Source organism: Panthera uncia, chromosome C2, assembly GCF_023721935.1.
Source record: "Panthera uncia isolate 11264 chromosome C2, Puncia_PCG_1.0, whole genome shotgun sequence".
In the NCBI taxonomy this organism is placed as follows: Eukaryota; Metazoa; Chordata; class Mammalia; order Carnivora; family Felidae; genus Panthera; species Panthera uncia.
The window spans coordinates 70,989,219-71,010,196 of NC_064810.1; the positions used below are offsets into that span (position 1 = coordinate 70,989,219).

A 20,978-nucleotide genomic window follows, 5' to 3' on the forward strand; every position below is an offset into this window, starting at 1 on the left:
TTTTTTTTTTTTCCAGCTCAGCAAGACATTTCTCATATTTTGAAGCACAATTGGTTGGAGGCTAAAGAACTAAGCTCAAAGCCCCAGAGGAATGAACTGGAAGTACTATAGTCTCTTAGGGCTGAGGAAACAGATTTTCTATCAAAAACTTGAGCTACATCTGAGGGATGAACAAGAGGTAGAATGAGTATAGGAAGACAAACTTACCAAGACCCATCTCAATCCCTGATTAGACTCCGAGGACTAGCTCCTCTCTACCAACCTAACAGAGGGAAGGGGGAATCCTCACCAGTAGATGATATCATGTGGTGGCTCTGCAATCCTTTTATGTACACAAGAAAATATTACCTACCGAGCATGTGAAGTGGCAGGAAAATATGACAGATAATTAAAAGAGAATAATGAATCACTGAACTAGACCAAGGATGATCAAAACATTGAAGTTAGCAAACGAGGACGGAGGGAGGAAAAAACAAACAAACCATGATAAAGAAAACAGAAGAAATGATGAACAAAATGAAAAGCTGGAGATTTTCATCAGATATAAAATCTACATAAAATTTATAAAACAATCAAAACCCTGAATATACATTATTAAAAATTAAGAACTCAGTGTATAGATTTGACAAATGACTGAAGATCTCAGAAGAGAGAATTAGGAAACTCAAAACAATAGGACAATAGAAAACATTCAAATTGAAGCATCAAGTGAGAAGAAAGATGGTACAGAGTGTTAGAACACATGATGTACAAGGTCAAATAGTCTTACACATGTAATTGGAATCTCAGAGGAAAGGAGGGAATGAAGCAAAAACTCCAGTTGAAGAGACAATGCCTGAGAATTTCCTACGGGCGCAGGGCCCCAAGCACCCCACCCTTAATACTCATTTGTATCCCTCTCCATTCTATTCCAAATCGAACGTCCAAAATTGAATTCACTTTCCGCTATACATCTGCTATATTTTCTGTCTAGACATTGTATTATCCATTTACGACTCCCCACAATTAGACTGAGGGCTTGCAAGATAAAGACGTTAAAAAAAAATGTTGAGTGACTAGTGCCTCAATATACCAGGCTGAAGCCACTTTTCTCTCTCATAAGAAATTAAGTAACAGTTTTACTGAACACCTACTAGGTAAGCACTTGTAGGTCAGACACTGTTCGGTGCTGGGGCTATAACGTTAATAAGACCCGGCTCTGCTCTCCAGGGGAAGTGTTCCCTCAGAGGCGGAGCACAGATGAAGAGGCACATTACTATACCAAGGGGTAAGATCACGGAAAAACCAGAAAAGCAAAGCTTGGGCCAAGCCTTAAAGTGCATCCAGAGCAGGAATGTGGTCTTTCGCTTTGGGCCAAAGGGAAAAAGGGATTAGCGGAGGGAGCGGCCATATAGTAGTTGTGGTCTGCCTTGGCCCTTTTGGGGTTATAAAGGTGAGAGGGGGCTGAACAGAAAAGTCTCGAAGCAGACCTGCCGAGTCTCTACAATTTCCAGGTACTGTTTCTACCAAACCCCTCCCTTGCAGAGGCACGGGTAAGAGTCCCCGTGGCGCGACAGGACGCGTCAGCTGACGTCTCGGGGGGCGGGGAAACGCGCCGCCGGAAGCGGAGGGAAGGCGGAGCCACGCCCCCACCGCCAGCCTGCCACTCTCTCTTCCGCTGCCCGCACGGGGCACGGGCGGGGCTGAGGCGGAAGGGCACGGAAGGAGGTGACGATGTAAGTGAGCGCCGGCGTCGCGGCGGAGGCTGCAAAGGAAGCTCGGTGGCCGTGGCCGCTGTGAGCAGGCCGGACACCTCCTCACTGTCTGGGGTTCCCTAGAGCTGGCGAAGGCGGGGCCTTAGTCTGAGCTGCGGCAGTATCTGAACTCGCGGTGGGGCAGGTGCCGGCAGCGAGCGACGTAGGTAAGTAGGTGCCCGGTGTCAAATCGGGATGACTTACGGACCGGGCTTGCTGGCCATTCCCGCGCCAGAGCGCGCCAGCTCAGCACCCCGGCCTGGAGGCCTCGAGCGCTGCCCTCCCCCACGCCCGAACCGGAGGCAGCAAATTTCTCCTTGGGCGCTGCTCTGCCTTTCTGGGGGCCGGAAGGGAGCTTGTCCCGAGGGACCTCTGTCCTCCCCTTTTTCTTTCCAGTTTGAACTGTACGACGTAGAAGCGGAGAAAGCTGGGGCCCCTCCGAGGCCGGGGAAAGGTCTGAGAGGAAGAGCTGCTGTTAGAGGTCCTCCCGCTACTGCCGTTTTTAAAGCCGAGAGTTTATGTTTGTTCGGACAGCTCTGCTTCCTTCCTGCCTTTGGTTCCTTCCCCCCGCACACTCTTAAGACCCTGTTGTAGCGAATGTGTGTGGCACAATTAAACATTAGGATGGGGGGGAAGTCTGTTTTCTATGAGGCTTTCTGTTTTTCTGTCTATGCTGGGCAGTATCAACCCCCTTTCCACTGGGCCACTCTGTTGGGGGAGGAGAGACGCCGAGAGGATGTGGGAAATGAGGGTTTTGTATTTAAGTCGGAAGAGCGGAGTTAAAATCCTAGCCTGCCATTTGTTAGTGGTTTTAATCTCGTGTTAGACACTTAGACATTTTTAACCACATGTAAAGCGGAGCTTTCTTATACCTACATAAATACCTGGGTGAATGTAGAGAAGTGAAAAAAGCAGAACATCAGCCATTAAACATTTTGGATTTAAGAATATCCTGGACATTTAATGGTAGGTTCTTAATTACATCTTTTACTCAGAATAACTACACTTGCTATGGAGGAGGGGGCCAGAGGAGAAACTAGTATCTTATGTGGTTAGAACCTAACTGTGGGCTCTACTTTGGGTTGGGCAGCATTAGGACGAGGTCAGACTCTCCTAGCTAACCAGATGTCTCATGTTTAATGATAAGCATTATTGGTATATGAGGAATAACCTAAATCAGTTTTGCTCCTTACTCAAGATTGTTTTGTCCAGTGGGCCCTTTCTAGGATAAAAAGCTGGAGGGGCTTTATTTACACCTTGGCCTGCTTTAGAAGAAATTCTTTGCATATCTTTCTGAGGACCTCTCACTCTGCCTCTAAAACACTTCGTGTTAATTGAAAATGTGCAGAGAATAAAAACAAGAACTTGACCTTTGAGTGGCTGGACGTTACAGTCCTGAGTTAATCTGAGGAGCTGCCCTTTCTCTGTATTGGAGAGAGTAGAACATACCCCACTCTGAAGTTTAGTTTTTCTGTATGTTTTATTTATTTTTGAGAGAAAGTATGAGTCGGGGAGGGGCAGACAGAGAGGGAGACACAGAATCCAAAGCAAGCTCCAGGCTCTGAGCTGTCACCTCAGAGCCCGACGTGGGGCTCGAACCTAAGAACCGTGAGATCGTGACCTGAGCCGAAGTTGGAGGCTTAACTGACTGAACCACCCAGGTGCCCCTGAAGTTGAGTAGACCCTAAGTTAGAGAAGTGTTTGGGGAGGAGCGAGCGGATATGCAGCCAAGTGATTTGAGTAAGTTGCACCTGTTCTTACAGTTGCTTGCTCAGACAGATTAAGGATGCTTCCTTTTCCTTAATGGAACATGACAATGGCTGCCATGCAGTATGTAGCCAAGTGCAGTCTTCAGTTCCTTTGGCACAGAATTGTCAGTTGGGAATTTTAACTCATGGACACGAAAGGGACCTTGAGGGTTATCTAATCCAGTGGTTCCAAACCTGGCTGGGCATCGGCTGGGGTAATTAAAACAAAACCCCAGGTGCCTGGGTGGATCTGAAGTGGCACATGGGTATTTGTGGTCTTTAAATAGTTTCTCAGGTGATACTCAAGTTTTGAAAACCCAGATGTAGAGCAGGTTTCATATATTAGTTTATAAACAGGCTCAGAGATGAAATGTAATGTCCAACTAGTTTGTTGCCTTCCATACCTTTTTAATTTTTTTCTTTCCCTTCCTTTTCTTAACAAATCACTTTACTTGAATCAGTAGTACTCTTTTGTACCACCTTGAGCCCAGAAGATAAGTCCTTTAAGTCCGTGGCTCAGTATAATTCTGTTTTTGTAGTTTCTTATGCATTAACACTCCTTAAAGCTCTTTGGTGAAAGTATTAACTTTTACAATAAAGTTTCTTACTGAATGTTGCTTAGGTTTGTTTTTTGGCATAATTATATAAAGGTTATGTCACTTTGTAAATCAGCTTTTTAGTAGGCTTTTATGCCAAGCTTTCACAAACCATGGAAAAATTCTATTTAAGAAAATTTTGCTGTTGTTCTCACTTATCATAAACCCAGTCAACTTTACACAGACTTTTTTTTTTTTAAACCCCTTCCTCTATCCTCATATGTACTCCTATGTATGACCACTCTGTATCGCTGCTCAGCTTCCAGTGAAACACAGTTTGAGAACTGGGCTCTAAACATCTCTAATTGCCTTATAAACACCTAATTTAACTAGAGGCTCTTGGTCTTTAAGCTTGTCCTTGAATTTTTAGTCCCTTTTCTTTTGGTTAAGTTGTAATGTGTCACTGGTTTAAAGAATTTGATGGGGTGCCCAGGTGGCTCAGTTGGTTGAGTGTCTGATTTCAGCTCAGATCATCCATGATCTTGTAGTTTGTGAGCTCGAGCTTGGCATCTGGCTCTCTGCTCTCAGCTTGGAGCCTGCTATGGATCCTCTGTCCCCCTCTCTCTCTGCCTCTCCCCAACTCTCTCTCTCTCTCAAAAGTGAATAAATATTTTAAAAATTTTGATAGATGCCTGGAAAGGGTCAACTGATTAGGTGGTAACAGTATTTCATGTGTATTTTTCTTATAGTGAAAACCTCTTGACTATTTTTTGTAATATTTTCAGAATTGCTAAGGTAACGAGGCAGAGTTGAACATTCTCCTTTAGGGAGATATACTCATTCTCAAATTATTCTTCGGTAACCTCATTGCTTTAGTATCCCTCTTCTGTGTTAGTAGGAGAGCCACAAATAGACCCTACATCACAAGTCCATAGGATGCTGAATTATTTTCTAAAAGTGACCCTGTTTATTAGCATGTTAACTTCCTACAACCAGATGACAAAGGGCATTCTAAATTTGCTAATTAAAAAAAAACATGTTAACAGGGGTGCCTGCCTGGCTTAGTCAGTAGTAGAGCATGCAACTCTTGATCTTGGGGTCATGAGTTCAAGCCCCACATTGGGTGCAGAGATTACAAAAATAAGTATTTTTTAAAACCCCCAGGTTAACAGATATGTAGTCTGTGAATTCAAGTCTAGAGAAACATGATATGTGTCTGAGATGAAAAGCCGTTACTGAGTCTCTAAATTTTTTTATTTTTGTGGCTGAAATACCTTAATTCTGAGGTTTTAAAAATTGTTGAGTTTCATATTTTGACAGCAAAATTTTCAAGTTAGAGGTACTTAAAAAGGATAAATCTGAACCCATGGTTCCAGTTTTAGTCTAAACTGATATTACAGGTTTAACATAGAAACCAAGGCGGGCTGAGGGTAATAACAACTTGAAGACCCAGTGAAAAGTGGAGTTTAATAGAAGTCATTTGCTGGTCTTTGAGGCAGTCTTCTATGTCTGTGAGGACTTGAGAGCATAATGGGATACCATTTGTTTTAATTAAAAAAATTTTTTTTTAATGTTTATTTTTGAGAGAGAGAGCAAGCAAGCAGGGGAGGGGCAGAGAGAGAGAGAGAGGGAGACACAGAATCTGAAACAGGCTCCAAGCTATGAAATGTCAGCACAGAGCCCAGTGTGGGTCTCGAACTCGTGGATGGCAAGATCATGACCTGAACTAAGTCATATGCTCAACTGACTGAGCCACCCAGGCACCCCTAATTAATTTTTTTTTATTTTGAGAGAGAGTGAGCAAGGGTGGGGGAGGGGCAGAGAGAGAAAATATCTCAAGCAGGCTCTGCACTTCTGCACTGTCAGAGAGGAGCCTGATGCAGGCTACAACCTACAAACTGTGAGATCATGACCCGAGCCATAATCAAGAGTTGGACGCTCAATTGACTGAGCCACCCAGGCGCCCTGAGATTTGTCGATTTTAGAGCACACTGGATGGACTCTCATTAGAGAACCTTCAGTAGCAGTATCTTTGGCTTTCCTTTTGAGCAAGTTAGATTCCTCAAAAAAGAATCTTCAGGGGCACCTGGTTGGCTCAGTTGGGGTTGTAAGTTTGCAACTCTTGATCTTGGGGTGGTAAGTTTGAGCCCCACAGTGGGTACAAAGATTACTTAAAAATAAAACCTTAAAAAAAAAAAATCTTCACATCTCCTGCTTGGAGCTTTTAAGCTGGCTGCCAGCAGTCTGGTAGCTAACCTGAGTGAAGGGATAGAGATTTTAGCCCTTAGTGTGTAAACTCTTTATGTTTGGTTAACTATTTTCAGTATGATACCCATATTCTTAACTGGGCCAGGAATCCATTGTTTTACCTTCTAGAGCTGCAGTGTCCAATATGGTAGCCAGTAGCTACATGTAGCCACTTAAATTTAGTGATTAAAATTAAAGAGTAAATACCTCATTTGAACCAGACACATCTCAAGTGGTCAGTAACCATATGTGTCCAAAGGCTACCATGTTGAATAAGGCAGATATAAAATATTTCTGTCATTGCAGAAGTTTCATTGGACAGCACTGTTCTCGTATAGAAAATAATTCTCCAGGGGCGCCTGGGTGGCTCAGTCCGTTAAGCATCCGACTTCGGCTCAGGTCATGATTTCGCAGTCCGTGGGTTCGAGCTCCGTGTTGGGCTCTGTGCTGACAGCTCAGAGCCTGGAGCCTGTTTCAGATTCTGTGTCTCCCTCTCTCTGACCCTCCCCCGTTCATGTTCTGTCTCTCTCTGTCTCAAAAATAAATAAACGTTAAAAAAAAATAAAAAAAAAAATAATTCTCCATACTTGTATAAAGGTGAGATAGGGGTAGTTGGCTGGTTTTGTGGAGAGTAGGAGGTTATCTAAATGATTTGGTCTAATTTTTAGCACCATGTTTACACCTCTCTCATAAAACCTGATGCTGCCAATTCCTGATCTGTTTTGAGGCACTGTTGCATAAACTGGATTGCTTCCCCTTTGCGAACTTGAGATTAACTTTTTTCAGTCTTTAAGTCAATCTGCGTTCCAAGTTCCAAAAGGTTTTGTTGTCCCCTCTTCCATTTTGTGTATATATGCTTTAAAAAAACCCAAAACCTTTTTATCTATACATTTCATTGTATATAATTCATATTTTAAAAAATAAAGTTAAAATAATGTTTTATTTTCATTTTAATGGGATTTTGGAGGGAGTAAGAGTAAAATGTGTTCAGTCTGCCATCTTTTTCCATAAGTATAGTATGGAGCATTCATATATGAACAACTGTCTCCGTTAAAAACAAAACAAAACAAAACAAAAACCCCTACCCTGTCTATCTCGTATTTACTTGGGCTTCTTGGGCAGTTTTATATATTGTCTTCTTCAATCTATCTTGGTTTTTGTTCTCTCCATTCTATGAAAATTTGACTTACAAATGTCATGAGAATCAAATGGAGACTTTTTAATCCTTATCTTGCCTTTTTTGTTTTGTTTTGTTTTTTGTTTTCTAAGTAATCTCCACACCTAATATGGGGCTCAAGCTCACAACCAAGATCAAGAGTTTCATGCTGTACTGACTGAGCCAGTCAGGTACCCCAGTCCTTATTTTGCTGGAGCTCTCAACAGCCTTTGACCATTTCTCTTCTTCTAGAAACTTTCTCTAGCTTTCCTGATACCACATTAACCTGATTTTCTACCTATTTCTCTGATCATTCCTTGTCATTTTCCTTTGCTAAGTAGTCTTCCTTTATCTCACTCTTACATCCCAGAGTTCCTCTGAATACTGCCCTACGGTGCATTTGCTTCTACCTTTTACAGAGTCTCCCTAGGTGAGTTTATCAGTTTCTGTAGCTTTAGTTATTATAAGCTGATGGCTTAAACTATAATTCCTATGGTATCCTTTTTTTTAGACTTCCTGACCTGTATATCCAGCAGTATACATCCAGATGAATTTCCTACAGTCACCTCAAGTCTACCATGTCTAAAACTAAAGACATAGCCAGTATAACCTTCCTCCAGTCTTTCTCCATTTGTTCCATGTAAATTATACAGCCATCTACCCAGTAGCTCATACCAAAACTCTTACTCCTCTCCCTCCACACAGTCTTCTAAAAAGTCTCAAGATTGATTCACTTTGCTGTTTCTCTCCATTGTCTCTTAATCTGAGTGACTTTGCACCTTGCCTATATTTACCTGCAACAGCCTCCTAACAGGTTTCCTTTGCTATGGCCTTCTCCCAGCCATTCTGTACACAGCAGGTAGAATGATCTTTGTAAGTATACAGATCAGGTCTTGTACCCCTCTTTATCTTTTAGTGGCTTGACACTACCTTTATGTTAAGTAGCAGCACCATTAGTTTACATTTTCTATTCTCCGGGTCCTCCTCCAAGTGATCCTGAAGTTTCTTTCATTTCCTTTGAATACTGCATTCACTGTCCTGGGCTTTTGTTGATCTGTTCCCTTTGCCTAGTAACTATTTATCATCCTTTGTCTCAGCTTAAAAATAATTTCTTCAGAGAGGTCTTTCCTCCTGACCCTTTGCCAGAATAATACTCTGTTGTTGTTGTTTTTAACATCTAGTGCAAGTGGGGTGAAGGGGAGAGAGGGAGAGAGAATCCCAAGTAGGTTCCATGTTGTCAGTGTGGAGCCCGATGTGGGGCTTGATCTCAGGAACTGTGAGATCATGACCTGAGCCAAAATCAAGAGTTGGATGTTTAACTGACTGAGACACCCAGGTGCCCCTTCCCATAATACTCTCAATTTGATCTTCTATTCATTACATTTGTGAATACCTGTTCAAATGACTCTCACATTAGACTATAATAATTTTTTGAACACTCATATGTCATCATATTTGTAAAAACTCATTTATTGAATTGAAATTTGAAAGATGTTTGTATATCTTTATAACTTCAGCATTATTGGTGATATAACCACCACCAAGAAATATGTTAGATTAACTTTTTAAGGTACAGTTCAGATAGTTTCTCTAATTTGGGCAGGACTTTTAAGATTTTAATTATACATTTTTTTACCCCCTTCTTCAGCCTAGATTTGTTATGGGCTCATAATTATGTAGCTCTGTGTGTGTTTTTAGAATAAAAAACATAGGGGTGCCTGGGTGGCTTACTCGGTTAAGCATCTGACTGTTGATTTTGGCTCAGGTCACAATCTCCCGGTTTGTGAGTTTGAGCCCTGCATCAGGCTCTGTGCTGACAGTGGAGAGCCACCTTGGGATTCTCTCTCCCTCTCTTTCTCTCTCTGTCCCTCCCCTGCTTGTGTTCGTTTTCTCTCTAAATAAATAAATAAATAAACAGACAAACATCTTATTAAGATTTCCCAGTGATTATTACATTTAAGTATTAGGAAGAATAAATTCCAGATCTCCTTTTATGTTGGTAGTGCACAATGAGAATGTATTTGGATTTCATATTAAGTTTATTTTAATTTCTTTTTCCATTGATAAAGGGGCACCTGGGTTGCTCATTTGGTTTAGTGTCCGACTTTGGATCAGGTCATGATCTCATGGTTTGTGAGTTTGAGCCCTGCATGGGGTTTGGTGCTATCAGCACAGAGCCTGCTTCAGATCCTCGCTCTCCTTCTCTCTCTGACCCGCCCCACCACCCAAAAAGAAATAAAACCTAAAACAACAACAACAACAACAAAAACCTTAAAAAAAAAAAAAAAAAAAAAAAAGTAAAATATAATACCCTAAACCAGAGGTTCCCAAACTTTCTTTGTGTACTGCCCCCCTTAGTGTCTTTTTCATAGTATCCTTAGGCCTAATAATTAAATAACTAGTAATTTATTAAGTAATTAGATCTAAACAACTTAAGTACTTATAGTCTAGCAACCCAATAGTTGTTTAAAAAATACACATCAGGAGCTGGGTGGCTCAATCGGTTAAGTGTATGACTTCATCTCAGGTCATGATCTCGGCAGTTTGTGGGTTTGAGCCTCACGTCGGGCTCTCTGCTATCAGCATGGAGCCTGCTTTGGATCCTCTGTCCCCACCCTGTACTCCTCCCGCACTGATTCTCTCTTCCTCTTTTTCAAAATAAATAAACTTAAAAAAAATTTTTTTAAATACACATCAGTTGAAAGACAATATAGTATTTTTATTTCATTCTTAAATAATCAATTACCCAATGTACTGGTTGGGCACTAGAGAACTTCTCAAACCTTGGAATCATTAGACACTGCTACCCACATTTCCTATTTCAAATAGATTTTTGCAAATTTTTTTTTTTTTTTAATCATCACAGTAACCAACAAAAACCCAACTTTGCAAAGATAGGATGTCATTAGAAAGAATATACCATGATCTAATTTGAAACTGAATTGTATTAAACTGGTAGTTTGTCACGTGTTTGATAGGTATGACAGATAAAGAATATTGTTTTTTCCCCTCTGATTTAGAATGCTTTGTGATATCCCTCTGAATTTACTGCAGAACCCTTGGGTTCCTTGGCATATAGTTTAGGAACTGTGGGCCTAAACTCTTAGTAGTTTGGTGTAAATTCTGATAGACATGTTTTCCCCTATAAATATTCAAAATACACGGCTTTTTCCACTTAGCAAAAAATGGGCTCATACATTTTGTTTAGCAATTTTTTTTTTTTTTTAATTCAGCAGTGTGTTATGGTAAGGAAATTGGATTGAATGTACACATTTAATTCCACAGCAGCCTGAAAACTCCATTAAAACTGTAGAGAAGTGAGGAGTGCCTGGCTGGCTCAGTCAGAGCATGCAACTCTTGATTTTGGGGTGGTGAGTTCAAGCCCCACATTCTGGAAGCTGGAAAGCAGAAAAGACTAGTGGTAACTGATTAACAGACTTGAGAAAGCTGAATCCTAAACCAACGAGTAGAGAAAGCCGACAAGTAGTCATGTTTGTGTTTCAGAACCTTTTAAAAGTTTCAGGGTTAGTGAGTAGTGTCATGGACTGTGGACATGTAGGTGAAGGTGAGACTAAAATATATATACATAAGTGATTGAAAGTCTGTTTAAGAAAAATCCTCCCAGATCTGACATTTTCTTCTCCCTATACATAAAAACAGGATAACTAAAGATTTAGTATGTGGTGTGGGGAGGGTAAAACAGTCTCTGGTCTGAGGGAACCTTGCCTATTTGAGGATGGGATGTAGGTGCTTTATAAAGGGACTAAGTAGAGGGGCACCTGGGTGGCTCAGTCGGTTGGGCATCCGACTTTGACTCGGGTCGTGGTCTCCCAGTTCGTGGGTTTGAGCCCTGTGTTGGGCTCTGTGCTGACAGCTCAGAGCCTGGAGCCTGCTTTGGATTCTGTGTCTCCCTCTCTCTCTGTCCCTCCCCTACTTGCACTCTGTCTCTATCTCTCAAAAATAAATAAATGTTAAAAAAAATAAAAGGGACTAAGTAGAGAAATGTATACTGAAGGAGAAACCTCTAGCCCTCTTTCCTGACTTAGTTCCCAGAATCTTGCTCCTTTCTGCCATTTCCTGTTTCCCAGCAACAGCCACTTTCAAGTCTTTGAGCTGTTCTTTTGGTATCAACAGCGTGTCCCTAAATTAGCTTTTTTTTTTTTAATGTTACTTTTGATTTCCTAGTGTTAAGCTTTATCTGTAGACTATGGAAGATAAAGATTTACTTCTCTTTAACATGTGCTCTTCACTTCTACATACATGTACACGTCTGCTGTCCCATTTATCCTCACTGTGTAGTGATTCTGTAATTTTGGCTAGAAGCGGTTTTTCTCAATAGGGGCAGTATTGTCATTTTGGATGAGACGGTTCTTCATTATCCTGTCCATTACATGATATTTAGCATTACACCAGGCACCAAATATCAATACCAACCTAAATTCATTGTAACAACCAAAAATTTCCCACACAGTTCTAAATACTGGACTGAGAGGTATGATAAGGAGTGTCTGGTTGAGAACCATTTGATTAGAGCAGTGTTTGCCTTTTTATGATTATGTAAATGGTAGTCACAGCTAAGTTATGTATTACTCTATGATTTATAGTGACTGTTTTTCCTTTCTTGTGCAACTTTTTCTTGTCCCTAAAGTGAGTAGTCTTTTTAGTAAACTAAATATATTTTCAAGCTCTCTTCCAGTTGTATCTCATCTGTCTTTGCATTCAGACATTTTAGAAATTCTATCAATTTCACATTTTTGGAGACATCTTTCCCAAATCCTTTTGACCTCTTTCTTCTGGATTGGTGGCTCTCTAGGCTTGAGGCATAGTTGTCACTCTGATCTTTCTTTACCATTTTCTTTAGGATTTCTCTTGCTTGTGTGTTGTTTTGGATCTTTCCTGGGTCTCAGGTCTTTCTTCATTTACTCCCTCATTTTGTCAGAGTGTGACAAAATGTGGCTCCCTGAGAAAAAGATGCATGGTAGTTCTGTATTTTAATAACTTACATCTCTGAAAACCTTTTTTCTATGCTCAGTTTTGATTGATGAATTGGCTGAGTTTCAAGTTCTGTGTTGAAAATAATTTTCCCTCAGACCTTGATCTTCTGGTTTATAATCTTTTTCTTTCTTTCTTTCTTTCTTTCTTTCTTTCTTTCTTTCCTTTTGCCACTTTTTTCTTTTCTTTTTTTAATTTAATTTTTAATTTTTTAATTTTTTTTATGTTTACTTTTTTATTTTTGAGAGAGAGCATGGGTGAGGGAGGGGCAGAGAGAGGAGACTCAGAAACTGAAGCAGGTTCCAGGCTCAGCTGTCAGCACAAAGCCCAATGCAGGGCTCAAACTCATGAACTGCAGGATCATGACCTGAGCCGAAGTCAGACACTTAACCAATGGAGCCAACCAGGCACCCCTGTTTTTCTTTTTTAAAAATATTTTTTTAATGTAATCTCTACTGCTTAATGTGGGACTCAAACTCATGACCCCAAGATCAAGAGTCATATGCTCTACCAACTGAGCTAGCCAGGTGCCCCTCATTGGTCTTTTCTATTTTTAAAACTTTATTTATTATTATTTTTTAAGTAGGCTTCAAACCCAGCCTGGAACTCAGTGGGGGCTTGAACTCACGACGGAGATCGTGACCTGAGCTGAGATCAAGAGTTGGATGCTTAACCGACTGGGCTACCCCGCTGCCCCTCTATTGGTTTTTTAGTCTCTATTTTATTTATTTCTGTTCTTTATTATTTCCTTTCTTCTACTCGTATTGGGTTTTATTCTTCTTTTTCTAGTTCTTTTAGGTGTAAGTTTAGATTACTCATTTGAGATATTTTTTTTTAAGTTTATATATTTACTTAGCATGGGGAGGTCGAGAGAGAGGGAGAGGGAGAGAGAGAGGGGAGACAGAGGACAGAGAGGAGAGAAAGAGAATATATGAATGAGAGAATATGAATGAGAATCCTGAGCAGGCTTCACACTTCCAGCAGGGCTTGAACCCACAAACCACGAGACTGTGACCTGAGCCAAAATCCAGAGTTGGACACTTTTAACCGAGTGAGCCACCCAGGTGGCACCCCGAGAGATTTTTTTTTTTCTCTTGAGGTAGGCCTCTATCACTACACATCTCCTGCTCAGAACTGCTTTCGCCATGTCTCAAAGATTTTGGACTGCTGTGTTTTCATTTTCATTTGTTTCCGTGTATTTTTTGGTGTCTTTGATTTCTTTGTTCACCCATTGGGTGAACATGTGGTTCAGCCTCCATGTGTTTGTGGTTTTTAATTCTTTTTTTTTCTTGTCATTGATTTTTAGTTTCATACCATTCTGGTTGGAAAAGACACATAATAGAATTTCAGTTTTAAATTTATTGAGACTTGTTTTATGGCCTAACATGTGATCTTTTTCTGGACCAGGACCCCATCCAGGATTACATGTTGCCTTAGTTATCCTGTCTTCTTAGGCTTAGTCCTTTAATCTGGGACAGGTCCTCAATCTTTTTGTCTTTCATGACCTTGACTGACACATTTTTTTAAATGTTCGTTAATTTTTGAGAGAGAGTGTGCACTGCGGGGAGGGGCAGAGGGACAGAGGATCTGAAGTGGGCTCTGTGCTGACAACAGAGAGCCCGGTGTAGGGCTCGGACTTAAGAACTGTGAGATCTTTTTTTTTTTTTTTTTTTTTTTCAACGTTTATTTTATTTTTGGGACAGAGAGAGACAGAGCATGAACGGGGGAGGGACAGAGAGAGAGGGAGACACAGAATCGGAAACAGGCTCCAGGCTCCGAGCCATCAGCCCAGAGCCCGACGCGGGGCTCGAACTCACGGACCGTGAGATGGTGACCTGGCTGAAGTCGGACGCTTAACCGACTGTGCCACCCAGGTGCCCCAAGAACTGTGAGATCTTGATGTAAGCTGAAGTCAAACGCTTAACCGATTGAGCCACCCAGGCACTCCTGCTTGACACATTTGAAGAGTATTGGCCAGTTATCCTATAGAGTATCCGTCCCTCAGTGTGGCCTTATCTGTTTTTACTTATGATTAAATTCAGGTTATACATTTATAACATCACAGAGGTGGTACATCATACAAGTGACATTGTGCTACATCAGGAGGCATATGAACATCATATCTTACTACTACTGGTGATGATAGCCCTGATCACCTGACTAAGGTGATGTTTGTCAGGTTTTCTGTTGAAAGGTACAACTTTTCCCTTTGTGATTTTAAGTATCTTGTGGAGATACTTTGAGATGGTATATATCTTGTTTCTCACTGTATTTTTTCATCTAATTTTCTTTCCTGAGTCTGTTGTTTATGAGTTGCAAATTATAACTTTTCTATTTCCATTATTCCTTCTGTATTTATTAATTTGAAATTCTGTGTAAGGAGAGCTGTCCCTTCTCCCCATTTATTTAGTCATATATTGTTGCAGACTAGGGCATTTGTTTTGCTCTTATAATCCATTTCTGTCATTATATATTTAGTTGCTCAGAGTCTTTGACCATGGCAAGTCTCTTTAGGTTGGTTCCTGTGTTCTTTTGACATGTCATAATTTCTTGAGCACTTTTTTTTTTTTTTTTTTTTTGCTTTCTGGCATTATAATGATATTCCAGGCTCATCTATTTGTTCTGTCCTGCTCTGGCATCAGTCATTTTTTAAAATGGGAACCAAGATCTGGGTGCTAGGGGTGTTCATTGCTACTGGGATGTTACTGCTTCTACACTAAGTAGACAGAGCTAGGAAATACACATGTGTGCACATTTCTAGATGTATATCTGTGTATATGTATATATAAAATCATGAACTCATGGATACTTCTGATTTTATTCTGTCATTATAGATTCAAACCTGTCTCAGTCTGTTCACTATCTGCTACTCCTTTCATCAATGGTGAAAAACCTAGCTCTATTTATCTACAACTTATTTTCCTATGTACTCAGTTTTAGAGTATTTACAAAGTTGCGGCATCTGGATGGTTCAGTTGATAAAGCATATAACCCTTGCCCCATGTTGGGCGTGGAGCCTACTTAACTAAAAAAATTAGAATATTTACAAAGTAGTTTCAAAATTAACTCATTCATCTGTGAAGACTAATTTGCTAACTAAAGTACAGTATTTGTATACAGTCCTTTTGTTTCTAGTCCTGTACAGTCCAAATGTTTTTGAAAATTACTTTGGCTAATTTTTTCGTACTTTTTCAGTATAGTTATTTATTTGTCATTCATTTGCTATTTGTATTTCATTTTGGAGTCCTCCTGCATTCTGGTTGATTTTAATTATTTGTGTGTGTGTGTGTGTGTGTGTGTGTGTGTGTGTGTGTGTGTGTGTATGTATTTTTTAAGTTATTTATTTTTGAGACAGCGTGAGCAGGGAAGTGGGGGACAAAGATTCTGAGGCAGGCTCCACACTGACAGCAGAGAGCTGGATGCGAGGCTTGAACTCATGAACCATGAGATCATGACCTGAGCTGAAGTCAGACACTTAACTTACTGAGCCACCCAGGCACCCCTATTTGTATATATTTTTTAGTATATGAAGCATTAACATGGTTTTAAAAGTCAGAACTTTATAAAAAGGCAAGCTTAGAGAAGTACCACTCTCATCCCTGTGCCATTTTCCTTCTCATTCTTTCATCCTATACATATCTATAATTTCCTGTATGTTATTGTTCTCATTAGTTTCTGGTTTATCCTCCCATGTTTGTATTTTTATTTTATTTTGTCTTGGGGGACGAAAGGGCAGATATGTGTATATTTTTGTAATTTTTCTTTCATGAGAAGCAGCTACATGGTAAAGAATTTAACCTTGCCCCAAAAGCAAGCCTTTATCCTTGGCTTCTGGGAGGTAATCTCTAAGCCCTTGGAATGTCATGCCTTGTTGGAATGTCTGTATTTGCCTGGGAGCTTTGGATCACCAACAGTCTAACAGCATGAATTAGGATGGGGATTGGCCATGCCAGAAGGACCGACAGTGTAGTTTAGGGTAATGACTTTGGTATCAGTGGATCTCCAGAGGGGCTGAAAGACTGAGCTCAGTCTTGTGGGCAAACAGTTATGCCTAAAAACCCCAATAAAAGCTCTGGATATCAAGGCTCAGGTAAGCTTTCCTGGATGGCAATATTGTCATGCACTGATGTCAGGACAGTAAAGTTCTCCTGTGTTCATGGTGCTAGAACACCTTATGTGCTTCTCCACTTGGCTGATTTAATCCATATTCTTCAGCTTTAATAGACCATAACTATGAATATAATAGTTTTCAGTAAGCTCTGTGAGTCCTTTTGGCAAATTGCCAAACCTGAGGCTGGTTTTGGGAACTCCCCAAACTTGCAGTTGTGGTGTCTATGTGCCACAGTCATGTCTTGGTGGCATAGTATTAATACTCATTTGAACTTGGCTTTTTTCACTTACCCTGGAAACCATTCCATGTTAGCTCATGGAGTTCATTTTTATTCTTCTATAGCTTCACTCAGTGTGTGAAAGAACCATACTTTATTCAACTACCTTCCTGTTAGGTCTCCAGTATTTTGCAATTACAATGTTGTAATGACTAACCTTGATTTTGTATTTTCATTATTATTGGAGGTGTATCTTAAGGACAAATTCCTAAAAGTGGGGCTGCTAGATTAAAAGGTAAATACCAGGGTTTGTTAGATATTATCAAATTCTCCTCCAAAAGGATTTTATCGGTCTGTATTCCTATTAGCAAAGTATGAAAGTTTCTTTTCTCCCACCAACAGAATGTGTTGTCACAGTTTTTGCCCGTGTTTTTATTGAGGTATAATTAACATATAGCATTATATCATTTTTAGTTCTACATCATGATTTGCTATTTGTATACATTGCAAAATGATGACTATAGTAAGTCCAGTTAACATCTACTACTATACTTAGTAACAAAGTTTTTTTTCCTGTGATGAGGACTTTTAAGATTTACTCTCTTAGCAACTTTCAAATACACAGTACAGCATTATTAACTATAATCACCATGCTATACATTACATCTCCATAACTTACTTTATAACTGGAAGTTTTTACATTTTGACTCCTTTCACTCATTTTGCACAACTCCCCAACCCTCTTTGCCCATTTTTTTTTTAAGTTGAACATCTTTTCTTATGTTTAAGAGCTATTTAAAAATATTTGTGAAATGTCTCCTTATGTCTTTTTCCCATATTTCCATCAGGCTTTTTTTTTTTCTTTATCCCTCAATTTAAGAAAGTTCTTTATATTAGGGATATTAGCCCTTTACTTTTTACTGAGTTTTTCAATTCTTTTAAATTTCCAAGGTCCCTTTATTATTTTTGATTGTTCCTTTAGAAAAACAAAACCAAAAACAAAACAGCACCTGCGTGGTTCAGTTCGTTGAGCATCTGACTCTTGATTTCAGCTCCGGTCATGATCTCATGGTTGTGGGATCAGGTCCCAAGTTGGGCTCTGCATGGAGTGTGGAGCCTCCTTGGGATTCTCTCTCTTCCGTTCTCTGTCCGTCCTCTGGCTCATGCTTGTTTTTTCTCTTTCTCTCAAAAATAAACAAACTTAAAAAAAAACAACATAAAACATGCTATTATATTCCCCCCAGTGGATATAACTTTTTTTTTTTTTTTTACTTTGAAGATACTGTTAGATTTTTTTCCCTTCCCTCTTGTTTTTTAGTGTGGTAAATATACATAGCATAATTTTTACCATTTTATTTCATTTTATTAAAAAAATATTTTTTAATGTTTATTTTTGTGTGTGTGTGAGAGAGAGGGAGAGAGAGCGAGCGAGCATGTGTGCAAGGTGGGCAGGGGCAGAGAGAGAGGGAGACAGAGTCTGAAGCAGACTCTAGGCCCTGAGCTGTCAGCACAGAGCCCAGCGTGGGGTTCGAACCCATGGACCACGAGATCATGACCTGAGCTGAAGTCAGACACTTAGCCCACTGAGCCACTCAGGTGCCCCAGCTTTTACCGTTTTAAACATTTTTAGGTGTACAGTTCAGTGGCATTAAACACATTTACACTGCTGTGCAACCATGGCCACAATCCATCTTCAGAACCTTTTTCATCTTCTTAAATGGAAACGTGTACCCATTAAACAAGAACTCCTCTTTCCTCCTCCTCTTAGTTTTTTATTTTTATTTTATTTTTAATTTTTTTAATGTTTTATTTATTTTTGAGAGAGCGCAAGTGGGGGAGGGGCAGAGAGAGGGAGCAGAGGATCTGAAGTGGGCTCTGCACTGAGAGCAGCAAGCCTGATATGGGGCTCGAACTCACGAACTGTGAGATCATGATCTGAGCCAAAGTTGGACGCTTGACTGACTAAGCCATCCAGGTGCCCCCTCCCTTAGTTTTTTGAAATGGACTTCTCTATGTAAGTTTTTGCTTTTTTAAATGTTTACTTTGGTCCACTTGTCAACCCTAGAAATCTGGTGAATCTTGGATTTTCCTGTCATTTTAAAGAATAACCACTAAGAGGTTGCTTGGTAATTTAGAACATGCGGTGAGACTTGGCAACTTTGAGATGTACTGTGGGCCATCCTGGGCCATTTTGGAGGGATATCTGTATGTATTTTCTTGTGGACTAATTAGATTCCCCAGAGAAGAATCTTCTAATTTCCTACTTGGATGGTAAAGCAAACTGCCAAGGTTCTGGGAAATGAGTGGGAAAGTGTTGGGATGCATATATTTAGTGTATAAATCCATCTTCATATTGTGTCTGGGATCACCCTGGCTGCAGAGCTTCATTCACTTTTACCCTTTCTGGAGAATAAACTTCCAAAGTTGGGTAGTGGAGGGGCAGTTACCTCCTGGGTGGAGTTGGGGAGGGATTTGGGGTCTCACTGCTTAAACTTTGGGGTATAGTGTAGAGTAATTGTTCGGGCCTGTTTAGTTGAGGCATCCCCAAAAATCAGTATCTGCTCCCAGGGCTGATCTCTTCCTTAAGCTATAAATCTTTTTCTGGGATCTAAATGGGGAAACGGGTTGGGGAGGGAATTCACTGTGTAAAATCCTAGATCCTGTTGAACCCCTGCCTTCAGTTGTGCATGATGTGCCTGACTAGCCTGGTTTGTCCTCCCCAGAAAGTAAAACTTTGGTTATCTGCCAGGGTAGGAGAATGCGCATCTTGGGGGTCTAACTGCTTCTTATTCAGACTTTAAATGGGTCCCTCCTTTTTGAGCTCCCTTCTTTGTTTTACAAAAATTTTTATTATTTTTTAAAAAATTTTAATATTTATTTGAGAGAGGGAGAGAGAGAGAGACACCCCATGAGTGTGGGAGGGGCACAGAGGGAGGGAGACACAGAATCCGAAGCAGGCTCCAGGCTCTGAGCTGTCAGTACAGAGCCCCATATGGGGCTTGAACTCAGAAATAGTGAGATCGTGAGTGAGCCGAAGTCGGATGCTTAACTGACTGAGCCACCCAGTGCCCCTTAAAGATTTTATTTTTAAGTAATCTGTATACCAAACATGAGCTTGAACTCAACCCTGAGATCAAGAGTTGCAGGCTCTACCAGCTGAGCTAGCCAGGTACCCCTTGAACTCCCTTCTCTTGACCTTCATAGGTATTGTTGCTTCTATTCCTGAGCCTTTCTGAGGTCCTGTAACTTGCTTCTGGTCTTCGCCTGCTGCTGGCTTAGATTTTCATTCTTTTGGCCTGCTCATCACTCAGTTATGTGCTTTCTTCTTTCAAAATTGTATTGTTCTTGTCTGCTTTTTTAAAAAAAATTTTTTTAAGTTTTTTTTAACGTTTATTCATTTTTGAGAGACTGAGAGAGACAGAGCATGAGTGGGGAAGGGGCAGAGAGAGAGGGAGACACAGAATCTGAAACAGGCTCCAGGCTCTGAGCTGTCAGCACAGAGCCCAACGCGGGGCTTGAACTCATGAACCGTGAGATCATGACCTGAGCCGAAGCTGGACACTCAACCGACTGAGCCACCCAGGCACCCTTTCTTGTCTGCTTTTTAATTTTCTTTGTCCGTGAGAGTTTTTCCCTTCTTAAAACCCATTTCTGTCATCTTAATGGGATTTGGAGAGGGAACTGAGGTAAACATGTGCTCAGTCCTTTTTTTTTTTTCCCAGAGAAAACTGATGCACAAAAAAGTAATACAACTTTTCTTAATAAGCTAATAGCAAGCTGAAATTAGATTATTAGTTTTTTGATTCATAGTCTATTATTTCTTCTGCCCCACCACCCACAACAGCTGACACCTTTCATTCTGCACTGAAGAGCCTTCAGTAGTGCTAGATCTTATTAAATCTGAGGAGGGATCCTGTTTGGTTTTTGACTATCATTTTCATCTATCATTCCTAATAAGTGTGTCCCCGAACTTCATATATGCGTGTGTGTGCGTGTGCTTTTTTACTTAGATTCACTTGAGAATCAGAACCCTGAGAGTGTGAGAGCACCTAATGGTGTGAGAGCACCTAATGGGCTCATATCCCTGCATAGTCACTCAAAGTTTTTGACTGACTGACAAAGAGGAAGCTGGTTTCCCTCTTGAGGTACTGATGTTGCTTGCATTGTCTGCCTCTAGATGTCTATACCCAGCAAAAGTATTGCCCTTCCTTTCTAAGATTTGATGTATAGAACACACT

General features: G+C 40.5%; 1 protein-coding gene across 3 annotated transcripts in view; it reads left to right on the forward strand.

The window, feature by feature from the left end:
- Nucleotides 1-1,613: 1,613 nt before the first annotated feature.
- The window catches only part of SENP5 (SUMO specific peptidase 5), a 49,605-nt gene continuing 30,240 nt past the window's right edge, over nt 1,614-20,978 (forward strand). For all 3 annotated transcript variants that reach the window (XM_049628353.1, XM_049628354.1, XM_049628355.1), the window contains exon 1: nt 1,614-1,900. The gene's annotated coding sequence lies outside the window, so the exon portion shown is untranslated. The remainder of the gene's footprint in view (nt 1,901-20,978) is intronic.